Consider the following 22610-nt stretch of genomic DNA (forward strand, 5'->3'; position numbering starts at 1 on the left):
GTATTCTTAAGCACAATGGGGATATGATTCCTTCATTCAATCAAGGTTTATTCAGATCTTCTATTTGTAATTTCATGGTCTGTGTCACTAGTGTTTACAGTCCAAGACGCATAGTTATGCATGCATGTGACTAAATATTTATACATATTTTTTCCAAGACAAGTATTAACGTGAATGAAAGACTTCTGGAAGTCAGAAAACAAACCCTACTGGGAAAATTCTGAAATCCAGATGATAAACAGTAGAAGTCAGAAGTGTGTTAACAAAATAAAAGTGTACATCCAGCTCAGTCAGCCAGAATCCCATCAGCAAATAGAAAATAAAAGCAAAATAAATACTGCATCAACTATTGCTAAGTAAGTTAGCAAAAAATGGTATACGAGAAAATAAATAATTAAGAATGAAAATATGGCTTTTAGAATATGATGCAACCATTAAAATTCTATGCGACCTGCTGGTATAAAACTTTGTCTACAACAAAGTAGGTAAAGACAGATGGATAAATGTCTGTTGAGTTCTTTGGCCCATTTTTTGATTGGGTCATTTATTTTTCTGGAGTTGAGCTGGAGGAGTTGCTTGTATATTTTTGAGATTAATCCTTTGTCTGTTGCTTCGTTTGCTATTATTTTCTCCCAATCTGAGGGCTGTCTTTTCACCTTGCTTATAGTTTCCTTTGTTGTGCAAAAGCTTTTAAGTTTCATTAGGTCCCGTTTGTTTATTTTTGCTTTTATTTCTAAAATTCTGGGATGTGGGTCATAGAGGATCCTGCTGTGATTTATGTCGGAGAGTGTTTTGCCTATGTTCTCCTCTAGGAGTTTGATAGTTTCTGGTCATATGACCCAGCAATCCCACTTCTGGGCATACACACCAAGGAAACCAGATCTGAAAGAGACACGTGCACCCCAATGTTCATCGCAGCACTGTTTATAATAGCTAGGACATGGAAGCAACCCAGATGCCCATCAGCAGATGAATGGATGAGGAAGCTGTGGTACATATACACCATGGAATGTTACTCAGCCATTAAAAAGAATTCATTTGAATCAGTTCTAATGAGATGGATGAAACTGGAGCCCATTATACAGAGCGAAGCAAGCCAGAAAGATAAAGACCATTACAGTATACTAACACATATATATGAACTTTAGAAAGATGGTAACGATAACCCTATATGCAAAACAGAAAAAGAGACTCAGATGTATAGAACAGACTTGTGGACTCTGGGAGAAGGCGAGGGTGGGATGTTTCAAGAGAACAGCATTGAAACATGTATATTATCTAGGGTGAAACAGATCACCAGTCCAGGTTGGGTGCATGAGACAAGTGCTTGGGCCTGGTGCACTGGGAAGACCCAGAGGGATCGGGTGGAGAGGGAGGTGGGAGGGGGGACCGGGATGGGGAATACATGTAAATCCATGGCTAATTCATTTCAATGTATGACAAAAACTACTGTAATGATGTAAAGTAATTAGCCTCCAACTAATAAAAATAAATGAAAAAAAAACAAAACAAACAAACAAACAAAAAAAGACAGATGGATAAAAAGTAGATAGAAATCAAGGAGAAATTTCATGACATAAATATATGAAAATATATAAATATTTATATATATTAAATATATATGTATATATAAATGTGTATATATATAAATGAAACTATATATATGCATATATGTGTATATATATACACACATATATATGTATATATGTGTATGTGTGTGTGTATATATATATATATATATATATATATATATAAGTGAAACTAAAAGACACAGAAAGGCAGGACATTGGCCCTCCATATCTGCAAGTTTCTCATTTGCCATCCACAAGTTCAACCAAATGGGGAACAAAGTTTTTTTAAATTCCAGAATGTTCCAAAAAGCAAAACTTGAATTTGCTGCAAAGATGATTATTTATATTCACATTGTGTTTACTACTATTTACATAGCATTTATAGTGCATTAGGTATCATAAGTAGCCTAGACGTTATTTTAAAAGTGTTTGGGAGGATGTTATAAGTGATATAAAATACTATGGCATTTTATATAAGGGACTTAAGCACCTGCAGCTTTTGGAATCCTTGGGGGTCTTGGAACCAATGCCCCAGAGACACTGAGGGATGACTGCACACACATATGAAAAGTCTAAATCAAAGAATTCATATTTCAAGTGATATATGTGTATATGAATATATATAGGTTGTTGCCTCCTAAAAAGATCCACATTCTTCACAATCTACTCTTTTCAAAAGCTATTACTAGAATGAAGTTAAAAATTATGTAGCAACCATATGAAACAGTTGATTTTTCCCCACTTATTTATGATATATCAGACATGGTTCTATTTGCTAAATGGACTGGAAAAGAAAGGGTATTATGCAAATATGCAAGAAGAGTTGTGACTGATGGTTCTGCATGTAAAATGTGTCTAGAATAAAAAATATAAAATAAAACTTACAGTTGTGTCTGTATTTAAACTTCTGATAGTCTTCAGAATGCTGAAGTTTGAGTCAGTATGATAGATATGCAAATAATTCTTAACAATGTATTTTCTACTACCAGAAGCATTTGACATATTACAATATTTTTAATTATTTGCTATAAGTGATCTGTTGAGACTGAACCCGATTCTTAACTCACAAAACATGTCCAGTTTTAACACAAAAATACAATATATTTTCATTTAAACTGAAATAAAAAAGGAAAAAAAAAAGTTAAAAGTGTAGCCTGACTCAGTATTTGCAAGCTGTATTACTTTCTATGACTTTCCAGGTGGTGATAGTTATAAAGAATCCACCTGCCAATACAGGAAATGTAAGAGGCATAGGTTTGATCCTTAGGTCTGAATGATCCCCTGAGGTAGGGAATGGTAGCCTGATTCAGTATTTGCAAGATGTATTACTTTCTAGGCCTATGTCTAATCATCACTTTGAAAATACTTTAAGACAACCAATTTGCTTGACACTTCCACAACCTTTCACTTTATCTCTACTAGAAATAAAGATATCCCTTTGGCTTCTATTATTTTATTATTTTAAGAGAGGAAAGTCACAAAATCCAACTGATTAAAAACAGGCTACCTGCAGATCATGCATGTTGGCTGCAAGGAATTTGGAGAATTTTAATTGATGGATTTGTCACCAGTGACTGGCTCTTTTCCATGGCTAGATTGTGGTATTTCTTTTCCTACTGAATCACTCTTCTTTTTAGCTGTTCCAGATCATTGCTTTAATCCTAAATTCTAATTTGTGCAAGTAACGAGTTATTCAAGCTTTTATCTTTTATAGGGGAAACACATTTATTTTTCAGCATATGTCCTCAGATAAAAAATTTTCACACTATCTTATCTATTTTATTTAGACCCATAATGATTTCCACTACTTTTATTACTGCACATAATTTTTGTTGTTGTTAAGAAAAACTTTCCAACATGCAATTGGAGCCTGTATTCTGCAGGAATATCTCTTGTACATTGTAATGACCCCAAAAGAAGCAGAAGATCCATTTTTTAATACCAACTTGCTGAATTATTGTACAGGACATTCAACAACCCTGAAAAATATCTGAGAACATAGTCTGGATGTTAGTATAGGGACAATGACATATTTATGACTTACACATTAAGTAAAGGATGTTTCACCTGAGTTGTTGGCTGTGATGAAATTCTTGGAAAAAAGTAAACACAATTTATCCTCTAAACCTATAACCATATTTAGCTATTTATTATGCTACCAAGTTATTGATAAGTTTTAAAATTGCTTTGATAAGGGTATGACTCTTTCTCATTGAAGAAAAATACCTGCTAGTACTTAAAATATAAAAGGTAACATCTCCTGTAATCATCTTTGTTGACTGGAACTGTCCAGGCAGTCATAAAAATGACCCTAGATTCATGGGATATAAGTCATGCCTAAAACACTCAATCAGCATAAAAGTACAGCTTGCCTCACCAGCATCTAAAAGCACAACATCAGTCTCTCCGTGTTTCCCAAGAGTGCACTAAGCTGGCTGTGGATCATTTCACATACATCATAAGGTCACTGTCACCCCATTACTCTCTTTGGGATAAAGAACATTCAAGAACAAAGCTCATTTTTGAGGCTAGGAATAAAATGCAGTCAGAGGCAGTAGAGGAACTATCAAAACCCAGAGGAAAGTATCTTTCCTCTGTTGGTTTGACAAGTCGCCTATTGCTGGCCCTGTCAGTGAAGCAGCCCTGTTAATTAAGTGCATGGCCTTTGCCCTCTTGGTCCAAGAAACTATTTGGATAAAATCTGAATATAAATACATCTATGCATGTGTGTTCCTGCTCAGTCAGTTGTGTCCGATTCTTTGCGACCACATGTAGTGTAGCCTTCTGGGCTCCTCTGTGCAAGGGATTTCACAGGCAAGAATATGGAAATGGGCTGCCATTTCCTTCCCCAAGGGATCTTCCTGACCCAGGGATCGAACTCTTGTCTCCTGCATTGGAAGTAGGGTTCTTTACCACTGAGCCGCCAGCAAAGCCCAAATATATAATGAATAAATTGTGGTTTTCTGGGTCACTTCTCTCAACTTTCATCCTTGAATTCCATCTTTTCTGTGTCTTGAACCAAAGCCTAAATTGAAGCCTTTTATAAAAATACAATCACTGCCAGTTGGCTAAAATAAAATCCTAAATCTGATCTGGCAGTGATGACCAAGGAAGTGAAAACCTCCTGCTGCTTCCTCTTCTACATGTTTTACTTGTAATGAACTGTTTGCTGTGGTCTCAGAGTAGGCAGGCCCCTGACTGAAATGTTGATTTGCTTCCAATTTGAGATAATCAAGAAACTAATAAGTTAGACGTGAAATACTACCCTAGATTTTTCAGGTAGCCAGATATTCAGAGATTTTAAGTTGAATCGAAGGAAATTACCATTTTTGAGGGTCAAGAATTGTTGAATACTGGCAATTTCATATTGCTCAAGTTATAGAACAAATACATAAACATTTGAATACTGAAATCATTTTCCTATACACAAAATATGGTTACCCTTTTTTTTTCCAGTTTTGCGACCAAGACTATATGTAATTCTAGAAATAAGGTAGCATCATTTTTTCACATCTTCCGTAAGCACTAAAATATATGTAGTTGCACAGCTCTGGTATCATTATGAAAAAGCAGAATTTATGTTATGCTGCCTACTTAAGTCCTTTGCAAGATATTTTGCAGCACTGATCTATTGAAGCAGCCTGGGCAGCTTCTAAATAACCACACTTTTATCTCAACACATGAACCGTATAGTCAGTAGCCAAAATCCATCTTTGAATATGAAATCAGGTTGCTGAAGATTTGCTATGATCTATAATCTAAAATGTGCTAGTGGCTCTAAGTACTGATTTGTTAGACTTAATTTAAACACATACAACAGCTGGTCTAACCAGATCCTGGCTGGAATAATTTCTAAAAGAAACAAAAGTAATTGCTTTCTAGTTACATGTCTATGCCTACAATGAAAATAACATGCCAGTTTTCTGTATCAGGAAGAAAAAAAAAGCAGCAATAGATATAAACTGCCTTGTATAAAGTGGTTCTTAAGTGTATTTCACAAATATAAATTTTATGGATCAAACAATCGTCCATAAAATCTGGTATCACTTAATAGCCATTTAAACCTCTGTATTCTTGTGGCCATATAATCAGGCCATATTGTTGAAAGCAAGAAAAATATTCCATAGAATAGTGAGGGATATACTGAAGCCAAATCTTTTGATATACTTTAAAACTAAATCCACATAAATGGGAATACATTTATAAGAGATTTTTCTGAAATCCTAATATAATTAGAGGCACGGGTAGAAATAGCCAGGCTTGATATTGTGATATGCTCAAAGTATACCAGTGTAAAATTTGATTTTGTTTATAAGAAGAAATAATAATATATAAAATTTTCAACTGATTGAAGGTCCTATTAAAATCAGTGTTGGAAAATAAAATAAGTAACATTACGCAAATCTGAGCTTAAAATAGGTGCAGTGATGTAGTGTTAAAGATATCACTGGTGTCTGCTTCCTGGGAATGCTACAGGGTAGCAAAAGGGTCATAGGAATTAGCCCCTGAATTAGGTATGCACCAGGATATTTCTAGGTATTTTATTTGGAGCCCTCAGGAAAGTTAAGGTTTATCCAAAATGAGAAGACCCAGTGAAGAAGAGGACATTTTAGTCTGGGAACTTTTGTATGTAACTGGTTTACTCATCCATCATCGACAGCACAGGAAAAACAAATAAAAAAATAAAGGTCAGCGACAGGCAAATACTTTTGTCTTATTTCATTTCACTTGCTTTCTTGTTTTCTGTTCATAGTCTCCGAGCTTTCTGGTTCTCTTTCAAGTTCTGTTTCTCAAGATCTGCCCAAATCCATCCCGATCTCCTTATTTAGGAGACTTACGGTATGTGAGGTCTTCTCTGGTGGCTCAGTGGTAAAGAATCCGCGTGCAATGCAGGAGACTCAGGTTTGATCCCTGAGTCAGGAAGATCCCCTGGAGAAGGACATGGCAACCCACCCCAGTGTTCTTGCCTGGGAAATTCCATGGACAGAGGTGCCAGGCGGGCTACAGTATGGGGTCACAAAAGAGTCAGACACGACTGCAACAACAACATGGTATGTGAAATACCTACTGGCTAGAAATTCTATGTAAGAGCACAATGAATTGTAATCATTTTGGGATGAAGTGAGAGACTATTAGAAACTTTTTAGAAATTTTAGATAAATTATATCACAGAATCCTCACAACTACACTGTGATGTAGCTATTATTTCTACAAACGAGGAAGTTACAGCTCAGGAAAGATACTTGCATGATATATATCATATGTGTCGTCATATTTTCTCTGTTCTATGGTTAGCATGTATCTAGAACCAGAACACTTCTCTATCATCCCTCCTTGGTCAAAGCCACTTCACATGCTCACCTGGGACATTCCGATATTCTGCTGCTTCTGCCCCTGCCCTATATTGACTATTAGAAATGTAGCAGGATATTTTACAATAAAGTCAAGAATGTCACAAATCAGTTCAAAGTCCTCAAATGGCTTCCCCTTTCACTTCAAGAAAAACTCAAGAACTTTATGATCATTTACCAGGCTGCATATGATTCTGACCCTCAGCCTATCCCTAGATTATTCTGATCCAATTTCACTGGCTTATTTACAGTTTCTCAAACAAACCTTCTTAAGGCCTGACCTTTGCAAGTGCTTTCCCTTCTGTGGGGACGTCTTCAGCTATCCCGGTGGCAAAGCACTTTGTTTTACAAGACTCTGATCAAAGGTCACCTGGCCAATCAGGCCTTGCCTAGCTCTCCTATATGAATTAGAACCCCTACCCCATCCTCTTTCAGTACCCCCATTGCCACTTTTTTTCTCAGTAGATTTTATTATCAGCTTTATGTTCTTTGTACTTATATTCACTGCATGTACTTATGACTCAGATGTGAACTTCATGAAGGCTGAGACTATTTCATTCATTGCTGCATCCCTGGTGCCTGACATATGCTCACACATGGCAGACACACAATAAACAGTTGTTGAATTTATGGTGCAATCCTTGCCAGGTATTCAGTCTAAGGTATTCATGGTAATGAAATGTCTGAGGAAAGGGGTGTTTCAGAAATGGTTCTGTGACATCAATATAGCCAATGCTGTCTACAAGGGGATCTCTGGGAGACTGACTGAACAATTTTTCCTATTGCTCAGGAAACAAGACCTCAGAAGAGACTATCTTCTATACCTTTTCTTTGTAAAAATTGATGTCTGGAACTTCTGTGGTCATCACATTAAGTCCACACATGCTATGAATACTGCAGATATTAGAGAGGAGAGGTAAAAAGGATATGAAAGATTCTTGAGCTCCCAAATCAGTTATCACGGAGGGATACCCTATCTCTGGGCTGCTTGATGTATCAGATAATATATGCCCTCACTATTGAAGCTTGAGTTAGAGCTCCCGTATTTGTGACCAAAGCATTGTCCCTCTGTCATAAAAGATGGATGTAGCCCTTGGATAAGAGCCATGTGACTTGTTTTAGCTTATGAGATATCAGATTGTGACCAAAGCAGGGATTTACAAAGCACTGAAGAATTGGGGCTTTTGGGCTTGCTACTTTTGGAACTCTGTAACACCCAGTATCGGATATCAAGGCATCAAACACAAGAAAATAATACAAACACATATAAATCAAAATTTAATGAAACCTGTGTGCTTACCATCAAGTTTCTCTTCTAAAATCCTATGTACCAGAAGACAGTGGGGAACAGCCACAGAGTTTTATGAGAAAATAAATATCACCTTAGAATATGTCAAATTGTCTCCATGTATTGGAATATCTAAAGGAATCTTCAAATATATAGACATAACTCAAGTCTATGTGCCAATAGCCAAACCTACACACCAACATTCTTTGCTAAACACAATTCTTTGACTTACTGTTTTTGTATTATGCATAATTCTTTGTCCCAACCTCACTGCCAGCTGCACCCTCAACTTTCTATCTTGCTTAAGATAGAATTAGCATTTTCTGAGTTTATCTTTCCTCTATTATTCCATTTTCCTCTAAGTTCCTCTATCTATGTGCCTCCATGTGCCTCTGTGTTCCTCTGTCGTTCCTCTATGTTTGTCAACCATAGCCAATCAAACTTAACACACTATGGATTCATTAAGTTTCCCAATTGCCTTTTTATACACTCACAGTTATTCATTTTTACTAAACGCTTTACAACTAATATAAATACAAGTAATATAAATAAGCTTCCCTCACTCCTGCCATTTCTTCACCACCTCACTGCTTAAAACTTAGACCATCTCTCCATTTATTTTACATTTATGTTAAGACCACACTCCCAACTTCTTGTTTGTCAATTTCTGTGTTATTCAGAGGGGGCTCAAGGCCACATCATGACTTGCATGGGTTCCAGGACATTTGCAGTGTCTTCCTTCAGAAAATCACTACTCATATTTTGTGACTACATGACATGGATATAAACATGAATATAATCCAGAAATGATTGCACTAATTGTTCTTCTGATCTTATTTAAATAAATTAAAACATTTCCCCAGGTCCCTAAATAGGCCTTAGGCATTGTGGCTACCATGCTTAATGGGTGAGTCAACAATTGAAAAACTAAATCATGGTATTCTTTCCTATTAGTTCATGGCAAACAGATGGGGAAATGTGGAAAAAGTGACAGATTTTATTTTCCAGTAGTCATGTATATATGTGAGACCTGGACCATAAAGAAGGCTGAGTGCTAAAGAATTGATGCTTTCAAACTGTGGTGTTGGAGACTCTTGAGAGTCCCTTGAACAGCAAGGGGATCAAACCAGTCAATCCTAAAGGAAATCAACAGTATTCATTGGAAGGACTGATGCTGAAGCTGAAGCGTAAGCTTTGACCACCTGATTCAGAGAGCCAACTCATTGGAAAGACCCTGATGCTGGGAAAGACTGAGGGCAGGAAAAGCTGTCAACAGAGGATGAGATGGTTGGATGGCATCGCCGACTCAATGGACGTGAGTTTGAGCAAACTCTGGGAGACAGTGAAGGACAGGGAAACCTGGCATGCTGCAGTCAACGGGGTTGCAAAGAGTTGGACATGACTTTGTGACTGAACAACAACAGCTTTGAATGTACTAGATTAGAATATAATTGCAAGAGAAAGTCTAATTTTCCAAGGACATAAGAAAAGTGCACTTCTTGCAGGTCTTACACATCTATGAGCACTAGGATGGGTCTGGACTTGTGACTTGCCCACTATGGGGCTTCTCTTTTGTAAAATATTGCTTGTCACTGTGGCAAAAAGAGAACGAAACCACAAGGAAATGGGTACTGGACCTGCAGTTTCTAGGGGTAGGAAGCAGGCTGGGGACCTCACTATAGAAGCCATTTATTTATATCAAGACTCATCATCTCGTCTCTTGACTGGCTCTCTGTCTCCCGAAATGATCTTCCATTCATGGTGCTGGAATTAATTATTTGGTATCACTTAGAGGCAGTCCCAACACAGCTCATCTTTATTTTCCTGGATTACATTTGAGGCATGAGTTGTCTATACCCAAACAAGCTTAAACCACTTGCCATTTGGTTCATTTGAGGCTAAAAATCAAACACTAAAATCATAACACCATTGCCTTTCATTGTTTAGTTGAGGAATACTCCCTAATTTCTGAAATGTCTTAAAGTTTGTGCCTTTTTTTAAGCAAGTGATGATTTTCTTTATTCTATGCATAAGCACAGTTTCTTTCCTTAATGTTCTCTTCTCTATCTGAATACATTAACTTTTCTTATTTTTATACTTTTGTCATTATTCTAACCTCTTTCATAGATAATTAATTGCAGTGAAACAAATGCTATGCTATATTGTGTTTACTTGTTTCTTGTTTGTCTCACTACACTGTGAGGGATTATGATTTACTAATTAATATTTCTAGTTTCTATTGTAACATTAGAATATACCAAGTTTTGAATTAAATTTGAACAAGACATTGGAAATTACCTTTTATTTAAAAGGCTCTCTTCATATCGATATATACTGTGGCAAGTCACATTACACTGGGTTCAGTTTACAATGAAAAAGCTGAATACCTGGCCGCTAGTCCTTTCTAGACCTAACTTAGGTGATTCATACTTCCTTATCTTTCTGAACTCATCTCATGCTCTCGCCCTCTCTTTTAACCCCTATACCGTCATGCAACACAGCTCACTGCTCTGAGAACACACCGTGGTTTTACACACAGCTATGCCTTTAACATAAGTTGTTATTCTCCCTGGATTGGATTATTTTCCTCTTTTGTCTTCCTGATGAGGTCAAATACCACTTCAAATGTTATCTCAATATGAGGACTTTTCAGCAAGTTGTCTGCATTCCTGTACAGCTTTATACATACTTCCCTTATATAATTTATTAAATTGTTCTTAGTTTATGTGCTTTTGTGCTTCACATGAGGGTCACAGATAAGACAAGACTCGGAATGTAGAAAGTTCATTTTTGTTCTCCAAGTAGTGTGCTCAGCGCCTTTCAAATTATAGGTGGACATGATGCCACTCTATACAGGTATAGATGACAATATGGAAGGATAGGACAGGGCAAAGAAGAATTGTATGTGTATGTGTGTGTGTGTGTGTGTGTGAATTATGAATATCTTGGAATATTCCTCTTCTAAAGCGTCTTGTTTAAAAACCTGATCTGAACACATCACACCCACAACACATCACACCCACAACAGAAAACACTTTACTTCAATTGGTGAAGTGTCACCAATTGATGAAAGAGTAGGTGTCAATGAGCTTAGGGGAAAGAACAATCAATAAGAAAATCAGGTTGTCAAAACTGGGGCCAATAGTGCAATCTGCATCAGCCCCTCCTGAGTCACATCTAGTAACAGCTCTCCTTCCATCCCTCCTTCCCCACCCCAGCAAGGGTGACCATTATACTCTCTTATAAAACTGTAGATCAGTTTTGCCTATTTTTGAACTTTCATAAATGGAATCATACAGACTTTATTTATCCTGCTCAATGCCTAAAGGAAATTCATCCTCATTGTTGTTTTATTATTCTTATTCTTAATTAATCTCATATAGTATTCTGTAATCTTAATATAGTACAATGTATTTACCCTGTAACTGATATATCTTTGTTTCATTTCCAGATTGGGCTACTAGCTTTTAAATACCCTTTGTGGTGAACATAAGTATACATTCTATCAAGTGAAAGTTGCTAGTCTAAGGGCAGAATCACAGAATTTTCTTGCATATAGCAGCTGTGCCTAAGGCCTATGTGTCTTATAAGGCTTATTTCTAAAAGTACCACTTGCAAAGAAATTTTTTATGATAACAAAATAGTAATTGCCTTCCTGAGTCCTATGAAAGAGAGAGGAGTTTTCTGTTCTGTACCTTAAGATTTTCTTTTAGTAGTGATTCAATTTTCAGGGCCAAAAGTTGAAATTTCACTCATGACCATTTAGGATAAAAAGTTGATCTAAGAAGCTCAACATTTATGGTATAAAATGAAGAGGGACAAAATGGGATGACTATATGGATATATGATATAGAAATGTATTATTTAGAAACCACACTGGGATCATACTGCAAAATGATCAATGTTAAATGGACACCACTGTTTTGGTATGAATAAGAAAAAAACAAACAAACAAAAATATGAAGAAAGTCTTACTCTAGCCTAGTTTGATAGTTATATGCAAGATAAATTAAAGGGGAGAGATAGAAGCAGTCCAAAGGCTTCTAAATCATTTAAAATTAATGATTACTCAGACCAGAACTGAAGAATGGGTATGGAGTGTGTGTGTGTGTGTGTGTGTGTGTGTGTGTGTGTGTGTGTGTGTTTGTGTGTGTGAGTCCTTACACATGTATGGTGGACAACCAGAGCTAACACAGTAGAGAGTGCGGGGGAAGAACTGACAAGATATATCAACTAACTAACTGCAATGAGGAAGAATGCAGCAGAGATTATGTTTGATCCTGAGTAATGGCAAAGGACACAAATTGGACATTCAGAAGGAGTATTCCACTTCCTAGGAAGAGCGAATTTGTTGCAAACACACTGGATTTTGTCTGATCCTGACATCTCAAAGTGAAACTGATTAACAACCAAAAGGGAATTGTGGCCTTGACATGCAGACTGAGATGGCAATAGGAATAAATAACAAGAGAATAAATGGGGACTCTCAAGGCACCTCTATGCAATTTTAAATAAAATTTAAAATGATTGAAAATAATTTCACAGATGTTCAAAGAATGTTCTTCCCTTGAGACTGATTTGCAGATTCACTGGTTTAATCACATTACATGTTGAACTAGTTAATATATAAACAGCATTCCAGAAAGATTTCAAAGCTCTCTTGCTGAAATTTCTAGTGAATAATTGCCAGAATGCAATTAGAGTCTACACACGTCAACTTTTGAAGTCTAAAGCCAGAAATGTGTAAATGTGCTAGTTTAAATTTGCTATAGGATATAATACTGGGTGGGTGATTGAATTCTTTCTAAACTAGCTTAATGCTGCATTCATTTTTCTATATCCTATGCCTATGCCAAAGGCCAATTTTACATAATGTGTATAAAGTGAAACAGTTATTTTTATGTTTTAACCTTTCATTCTCCCAAACTTTATAACAGTTCACATAAATATCTTTCTATAGGCTTGACTAATTAGAATGAAAATCTCACTTCCATATGAATTATTAATATGAATTTGTTTTCTGTATATGACATAGATACTACATGCTATGATATGAAAATAATAATTACTTTTAAAAAATACAATAAATAAAAATTTATAATTTTTAAATAACTAAAAAAATAGAATACAGTTTTCTTAAGCATCAATATAAATATCTTACATTTTTACAAATATGAACTCTATATTCAGACAAGAGGGCTTTCCTGCTGGCTTAGTGGCTGCCTGCCAATGTAGGCATGTGAGTTCCATCCCTGTGCCAGGAAGATCCCCTGGAGGAGGGCACGGCAACCCACTCCAGTATACTTGCCCCAGAAATCCCATGGACTGAGGAGCCTGGTGGGCTTCAGTCCTTGGGGTCACAAAAGAGTTGGACATGACTTAGGGACTAAATAACAATATTCAGACAAGAAGAGAAAAATCCAGTATATTCAGTTCAGTTCAGTCCCTCAGTTGTGTCTGACACTTTGCGACCCCATGGACTGCAGCAAGCCAGGCTTCTCTGTCCATCATCAACTCCCAGAGCCTGCTCAAACTCATGTCCATTGAGTCGGTGATGCCATACAACCATCTCATCCTCTATCATCCCCTTTTCCTCCTGCCTTTAATCTTTCCTGGCATTAGGGCCTTTTCCAGTGAGTTAGTTCTTCACATCAGGTGGCCAAAATGTTAAATACAAGTAAAACACTAATTCAATTTCAAAATACCCCCATCATATGCAATTGCACCAGATTTTAAAGATTTCCCAAAGTTTATTTTTATCCCATTTTATGATATCTAGCTTATATTCACAGAAAGTGTTTCACAGCACTGTAACAGAAATATTGCTACACACAAAATATCCAAATTCATGTTATATTTCACAATTTTCTGATGAAAATTAAAAAAAGAAACAGAATGGTGTTCTAATTTTTAAATTTAAATTTAAAATCAAAATTTTATTTTAAAATTAAAATTTTTAATTTTAAATTTAACTAAACTATGAATTGAAATAGATGGAATGAGAGGAAATTAATATGAAAATGTAGGATATATATTAAAATTAAGTAAATATTCTGAAAATAGGATTTGTACATGAATCTAATGAAGAAAGAGACAACATATCAGGAAAATATATCATTTTAACTCATTTAAATTAACTAGCATTACAAACTAGCCAATTAACTACTTTATCTTATTATATTTAGACCACTGTTTCATTTCATTATAAAATAAAAAATTAACAGGATTTCTCTTGTCTTTTTTTTTTTGTTTCTATAATCGACAAATATTTATTGCATACCATAATGAGCTTAGCCAAGGGCTAAGTGATCTTGGATATACATAATGATAAACACTGTAGATATTTATAATTTAGTGTGGAAAAAAGATACAGATATAAGAGAAAATTAAGCAAGAATAAAATATATTTTCCTTTCATCTATATTGGGTCTAACTTAATACTTTGTAGGTAGGAGGGGCAATAAATAATGCTTAGAAGAGATAAAAGACCTGTTTGCAAGTGAAAGTATTACTATCCCTGCATTGCAGTAAAGTGGTCATATTTGTTTTCTAAGCTGCATAAAAAATTACTACAAATTTAGTGGGTGAACACAACATGCATTTATTTAATTTTTGCTTATTTAAAATTTTTTTAAAACATACCTTTATTAGCTCACAGTTTCCTTGGCTGGCAAGTCCAAGCAGAGTTTCACTGGTTCCTCTGCCTAGGGTTTCACAAGGCTGAAATCAATATATTGCCTGGAATGGGACTCATTTAGAGATTGGGGTTTAGGATTACCCTTAAAGACTCTGGGATGCCAATGCAGGAAGTGCATTCAATCCCTGGTTGGGGAACTAATATCCCACATATGGCACACTGCTGCCAAAAGATTTAAAAAATAGCCTTTGGGGTGCATTTTCCAACTCTCTCAGGGTGGGAGCAGAAGTCAGTTTCTTTCTGCGACAAGCCTGAGGTCTTCAGCTCCCAGAGGGACCCCCTCTCCATGTACTTCTAAATGTTTACTTCTTCATGGCCAGCAAGAGCAGTGCATTCCAAGCTGATACTCTACTTTAAGATACTTCCTAGACTTCACCTGGGGAAATATCCCTTTGAGTACCTCATAATCATCTGAGTAGGACTTGAATTACATCTTCAAAATTTCTTGACTTACTGTTTTTCTTATGTTCTGTTGATTAGAATCAAATCACATGTTCCACTCACACTCAAGCGTAAGTATTACACAATGATGTGGATAACTGGGTGCCAGAAATCAGGACTGATTAGAATTGTCCTGACTAGTGTTGTGATGGGATAAGTGTGAACTTGGGCACTGATCCAACCAGAGAACTTGTGTAAATACATTTACATTCTGAAACTTATATTAAATTTCATGCTGAATGGTTTAGAATTTCAGTAATTGTGATTGGGAAAAAGGATTAAAAAGAAACCTGGAGGCCATAAACATCACTAAAACTCAAGCTGTATTATTTCAACTTTCTCTAAAAATTGTATTTGAGTATTATGAATTAGAAGTTCTGTTTGTCACATGATCAAAATCTGACTTAAATGATTTTGAATTTGTAATGATACTATAGATTCATTCATTATTCAACAAAGTTATTAATATCCAAAATTTGCCTATAAATGTGCCAGAGGCATTAAAATTAAATATTCTAAAGTGAAATAACTAAAGTCCCAGGTGCCAAGGAATTCATAACATAGTAAGTATATACTATATAAGTATACAATCATATTAGTGTAAAGTTATCAATAGTGATTTATTGGGGCCTCGTATAAGAGGGATGGATGGTAAAGTAAAGCTTCAACATTTAATATAACAGATGTATCTTGAGAAAACACTCTTTGGTACTGGAAAGATATATAGATTAATACATACATGAACATAAATACACATACATATATGTTCTGCAGAAGAAAACTGACCTTCATTAATATATTATTATGAAGTTAGGGAACACCCCCTAGAATCAGCCTAACTTTGACATCAGTTGCAAGTATGACTGTCTTTAAGATCACCTTCAGTTTTGATAATTCATTAGAAGGACTCACAGACTCTCTGAAAGCTATTATACCAACAGCTAATGATTATTACAGCAAAAGGATACAGATTAAGGGCTTCCCAGGTGATGCAGTGATAAAGAATCCACCTGCCAATGCAGGAGACTCAAAGAGACACAGATTTGATCCTTGGGCTTGGAAGACCCCCTGGAGCAGGAAATAGCAACCTGCTCCACTATTATTGCCTGGAAAACCCCACAGACACAGGAACCAAGCAGGCTACACAGTCTATGGAGTCACAAAGACGGGATGGGGGACACGACTGAGCTGGACACGACCGAGTGGCTGAGCACATACAGATTAAAATCAGCCAAGGAAACAGATCCATGGAGAGGAACCCACACACAACTTCCAGTTGTCTCTCCGAGTAGAGTCATTGTAATAAATTTCTGGGCAACAATGTGTGACAATATGTGGAGTATTGCCAACTGGGAAGCTTATCTGGGCCTTTGAATCCAGAATTTTCATCAGGACTTGTCAGTTCAGTTCAGTCACTCAGTCATATCCAACTCTTTGCAACCCCATGGACTGCAGCATGCCAGGCATCCCTGTCCGTCATCAACTCCCAGAGTTTACTCAAACTCATGTCCATTGAGTCGGTGATGCCACCCAACCATCTCATCCTCTGTCAGTCCCTTCTCCTCCCACCTTCAGTCCTTCCCAGCATCAGGGTCTTTTCCAATGAATCAGTTCTTCGAATCAGGTGGCCAAAGTATTGGAGTTTCAGTTTCAGCATCAGTCCTTCCAATGAACACCCAAGACTGACCTTCTTTAGGATGGACTGGTTGACTCTGCTTGCAGTTTAAGGGACTCTCAAGAGTCTTCTCCAACACCAAGGTTCAAAATCATCAATTCTTCAGGGCTCAGGTTTCTTTATAGTCCAACTCTCACATCCATATATGACTACTGGAAAAATCATAGCTTTGACGAGACAGAACTTTGTTGGCAAAGTAATGTCTCTGCTTTTTAATATGCTGTCTAGGTTGGTCATAGCTTTCTTCCAAGGAGCAAGTGTCTTTTAATTTCATGGCTGCCATCACCATCTGCAGTGATTTTGGAGCCTGAACATGGTTGTTCCCTTGATGCTGCTGACCTCAGTTTCCAGACCTTCCAGAGAGTGAACAAATACTGCATGACCCAAAGCCCCCACCATAAATCACACTGTAAGACTATGTGTTGTAGCCCAAGGTCCCAATATAAACAAAGACCCTTATTAGGCACTCTCTTTACGACATTCAAAGGTCTTATAGGTAACTTCCCATGAGCCAAGAGTTCAAGTCAGATTTTTTGTTGAGTAAAGCTAATTCTTTTTATTTTCTTATTTTTTTAATTTAATTTTATTTTTCTCATTTATTTTTATTAGTTGGAGGCTAATTACTTTACAATATTGTAGTGGTTTTTGCCATACATTGACATAAATCAGCCATGGATTTACATGTGTTCCCCATCCCGATCCCCCCTCCCGCCTCCCTCTCCATCCCATTCCTCTGGGTCTTCCCAGTGCACCAGCCCTGAGCACTTGTCTCATGCATCCAACCTCGGCTGGTGATCTGTTTCACCCTTGACAGTATACTTGTTTCAATGCTATTCTCTCAGAACATCCCACCCTCGCCTTCTCCCACTGAGTCCCAAAGTCTGTTCTGTACTTCTGTGTCTCTTTTTCTGTTTTGCATATAGGGTTATCGTTACCATCTTTTAAAATTCCATATATATGCATTAGTATACTGTATTGGTCTTTATCTTTCTGGCTTACTTCACTCTGTATAGTGGGCTCCAGTTTCATCCATCTCATTAGAACTGATTCAAATGAATTCTTTTTAATGGCTGAGTAATATTCCATGGTGTATATGTACCACAGCTTCCTTATCCATTCGTCTGCTGATGGGCATCTAGGTTGCTTCCATGTCTTGGCTGTTATAAACAGTGCTGCAATGAACATTGGGTTGCTAATTCTTGACTGTTGTTATTTTTAGCCACTAAGTTGCATCCGGCTGACTCATAGCTCACCAGGCTCCTCTGTCTATGGGATTTCTCAGGAAAGAATGCCATTTCCTCCTCCAGATCTTTTCAACCCAGGGATGGAATCCACTTCTCCTCCATTGGTAGACATATTCTTTACCACTGAGCCACCAGGGAAGCCCAAATTCTTGACTACTTCATTGTAAAACAACTTTCAGTTCAGTTCACTTCAGTGACTCAGTTGTGTCTGATTCTTTGCGACCCCATGGACTGCAGCACGCCAGGCCTCCCTGTCCATCACCAACTCCTGGAGTTTACTCAAACCCACGTCCATCGAGTCAGTGATGCCATCCAGCTATCTCATCCCCTGTTGTCCCCTTCTCCTCCTGCCCCCAATCCCTCCCTGCATCAGGGTCTTTTCCAATGAGTCAACTCTTTGCATGAGGTGGCCAAAATATTAGAGTTTCAGCTTCAGCATCAGTCCTTCCAATGAACACCCAGGACTGATCTCCTTTAGGATGGACTGGTTGGATCTCCTTGCAGTCCAAGGGACTCTCAAGAGTCTTCTCCAACACCACAGTTCAAAAGCATCAATTCTTCAGTGCTCAGCTTTCTTCACAGTCCAACTCTCACATCCATACATGACCACTGGAAAGCCATAGCTAGGTTAAATATGTCTAAATGTTGAAGGAAGTAGTACACATACAGGATAATCTATAAACTTGTCTGTTACTGACCTGAAATTGGTTTCAATTGTTTACAAAATCTAAGTTATTTATAATGGATTGACCAAAATGTTTGGTCAGGTTTTTCCATAAGATGTATGGAAAAACCCAACTTACCAAATTTTTGGCCAATCCAATATTTTATTTAATTTCTATAGATCAGAGTTGTAGTATTTTGGAGGCTTCCCACATGGGTGCTGGTGGTAAAGAACCACCTGCCAATGCAGGAGATGTAAGAGACACAGGTTTGATCCTTGGGTTGGGAAGATCCCTTGGAGGAGGGCATGGAAAACCACTCCAGTATTCTTGTCTGGAGAATCCCAAGGACAGAGGAGCCTGATGGTCATGGTCCATAGGGTTGCAAAGAGATGGACATGACTATAGCATCTTAGCATAAATGCAGTATTTTGGACAAATTTTTAAAAAGCAAGAGTAGTTCGAGGAAAGAGTATGTGGCAAGAGATTAAGAAATAATTCTTCAGAGAAAGGCAAATAAAAGATTATGAGGGCTTTATAAGTCATGATGTAGAATGTTAATTTATCTTGGAAGTATTGAAGAAACACAAAGGAGTGTTCGGCAGTTGAACAAATCATTCTGGCTTCCATGTGGAGAATTGGTAGAGTCATAATATGTGAACACAAGCCACATGAAAATAAGAATGATTCAACAAAGTTATTTTAGTGGGGGGCAGTGGGAGAAACATTGATAAATTTCAGATATGTGTATTTGGTAAAGTCCTTTAAGAGAGTCATAGAAACAGAGGATGAGGAATCATGAATGAGGACAAGATTCTGGTGCTGGCAACTGGGTCTTGTGGAAATAGGGAATTGAAGCAGATGTTGTTAACTGACTGCAAACTATTTTTGATTTTCCATTCTTTTGTTTTAGAGGCTAAAATAAAATATTAATTTACATACTCCATTGTACACTATATATAGTTTTACACTTTATATATATGCCAGACTGAGATAAACCAATATTTTAATAGATTCATGATTTATGTTTAATAACATTTGTTTTAACTATATAGGTTACACACAGACTTATACAAACAATTCAGTAAATTCACATGAAGAAAAGAGAGGGGAAAAAATGAACCTAGTTCACTGATCTTCAATTTTGAGAGGGTTATTTGGTCTGTAATGGCTCAAGCTGTTTGTAGGTATTAAGACTGAGAAGTCTTGAATGAAATATTGTGATGATAAAAGGGAATTTCAAAATATCTTAATAGAAAAGTAATATGCTGAGGAAATGATCTTTGGACATTAGAAAGAAAAATAAGTATATATTTTCTAACTTTTTATGAATAATACTTACATATTAATTATTGTAGTATTTTATAAATAGCTTATATTTACTGAGGGCTTACTATATGTAAGAACTTAGCATTGTTGTCATGTTACTTTTTAAAAAATTCTTTGAATCCTTCCAAGCAAGAATATTAAACATACCATAATCATACCCTTTGACGTTTGAAAAAAAATAATCACACCCAACAAAGGTCACTTGAAAGCAGTTCTTATATAAGAACCTAAGTCTCTCTGACTAAAGCTACAGTTTCAACTTCCAGTTGCCACTGCTGACCAAGCTGTCACACGTTTCCTGAATAGGTAGATTTTCCAGATTTAATAAATAAAAGTATAGGACATTAAGTGAAATTAGAACTTCTGATAAACAATGAATAATTTATAGTGGAAGTGTGTCCCGTGTAATATTTAGCACATCTTTATACCTTTGCCCCAAAAGTTGTTTATCTGAAATAGTTTAAATGGGTCTCTTGCTGTATCTCACTGTTTGCATGGTTCGTTGAACCAAGGGTAGGCAAGGCATGACCTAAGAGGCTGGGAGAAAACTGCAAGAAGCCATAGGAACTGCAGACACATTTATTCTCACCTGGCTGGTGCAGGAGCTGTAACAGCAGACTTGACATGACATGATGTGATGTGACATGACATGACATGACAGAACACAACAGACCCCAACACAACACAGCCTCAAAGGGCTTTCCAGGTGGAGCTTATACATCCTTACAGAACAAAAGAAACTGTGGCCAAGTGAATACCTGTGACAGGCATGTGCAGTGCTATAAATGATCTTAGCTGTTACATAGGCATGTGTTTATAAACCATGGGCCGAGAGTGAGAAGATGTGGGGTGAGAGAGCTTGACCATTGCTGCCTTGGCTAATTCGCTCTTTCCCTACATTGGGCTGCCTGTATTTTTCCTGACAACCCTACAGATAGGCTGTCTTATTTTGTACACAAGTCCTGGAGATCTGATCAGGAGCTCTAGCACTTTAGAGTTCAGAGAAACTAGAGTTGGTGGGATATAAGGAAATCATTCCTCAGCCAGGAGAACTTTGAATGTCTTGACCATTTACTATGTGTCATAGATAAGAAAATACTACCAAAAGGAGTGACTGGAAGAGAACATGTTTCTATTCTACTAGACTATTTCTGTCATAGCCCAGAATTTGGGGACGATGGTTGTGGCCTAGTGTGTAGCTGTTTGTTTAGTTTATGGGATTCTTCTGCTTGCCTGTGTTGAGTAATTCTTTTCAGTGCTAACTTTTTAACCTCAGGGTGCTAGTCTTTCACTTTAAAAATTTAGTGTTCTTTATTAAAGATATGAGAGTTAAGTCAAATTATATAGCCATTTAATTAATTTCTCAATGACATTATTTTCAGAATTTTAATGCTTCCAAATAATTTTCATGGTTTTCTCCATTTAGTGAATAAACGAATTGTATCAGTTTTCCCCCTGAAAGTTTATGCTCATATATGTCTAAGAAGTGTGGAGGGAGGATACTGGTTAATATGCTAGATTGCTTTTTCCCTTGCTTTGACTCTCTTGAGACTTTTTAATCTACTTTAATATACCTACACACCAACTTCATACTCTACCAATTAACCATTCATTACCTAATTATCTCCTCCAGCTGAGCACTCTACTTCTTTAGAATAATTTCCCCCTCGTTATGATTCTTGTAACAGTATTATTTGCACTCTTTAGTAAATTATTTGTAGTAATTTGAATTGCATTCAAATAATTCAGCTAATTTATATCAGGCATTTTTCAGTTTACCTTAGTTTTTTTGCTATTGAATGGGATATGCTGTAATTTTTAAGGCCACTTCAGAATTATAACTCTCTCTTAGAATCTTACAAAATGTACAAAGCTCTCTTTTCAATGCAACATTATCAAAAAATGTATGGTGGAAGATTTTATTACCACAAAAGATGCATAGAATGAATACTCAGGATAAGTGATATTACTTTGTGATCCTGAATATTCAGAGAAATGAAAGAAATATATTCCCATTTAAAGAATTTTTTTTAATCTATTAATGGAGTGATTGGTGCCCATACTAGCCATTGGACGGTAATGATAAGAGAAGACAGCTGTTTTTGTGCAATGTGCAACAGAAAGCACATAGCTGTGATCCTTACACAAAGGGAACTCAAAAGTTTAGCTCCATAAAGTCCCACCTTCACGTCTATGGACAATTTCCCAAGAACCACTGCTCAGAGTTGAGTTCCCAACAGAGCGCACACGGTCCTACAAAGCTAAGGAGACAGTGACGAAAGTGAAGCGGCTGGAATCCATCCACGGAGGGAAGCATCAGGAAGGGCTGTCCTCTGCAGAGAGAGCAAAACA

The sequence above is a fragment of the Odocoileus virginianus genome, chromosome 11, assembly GCF_023699985.2.
Source record: "Odocoileus virginianus isolate 20LAN1187 ecotype Illinois chromosome 11, Ovbor_1.2, whole genome shotgun sequence".
In the NCBI taxonomy this organism is placed as follows: domain Eukaryota; kingdom Metazoa; phylum Chordata; class Mammalia; order Artiodactyla; family Cervidae; genus Odocoileus; species Odocoileus virginianus.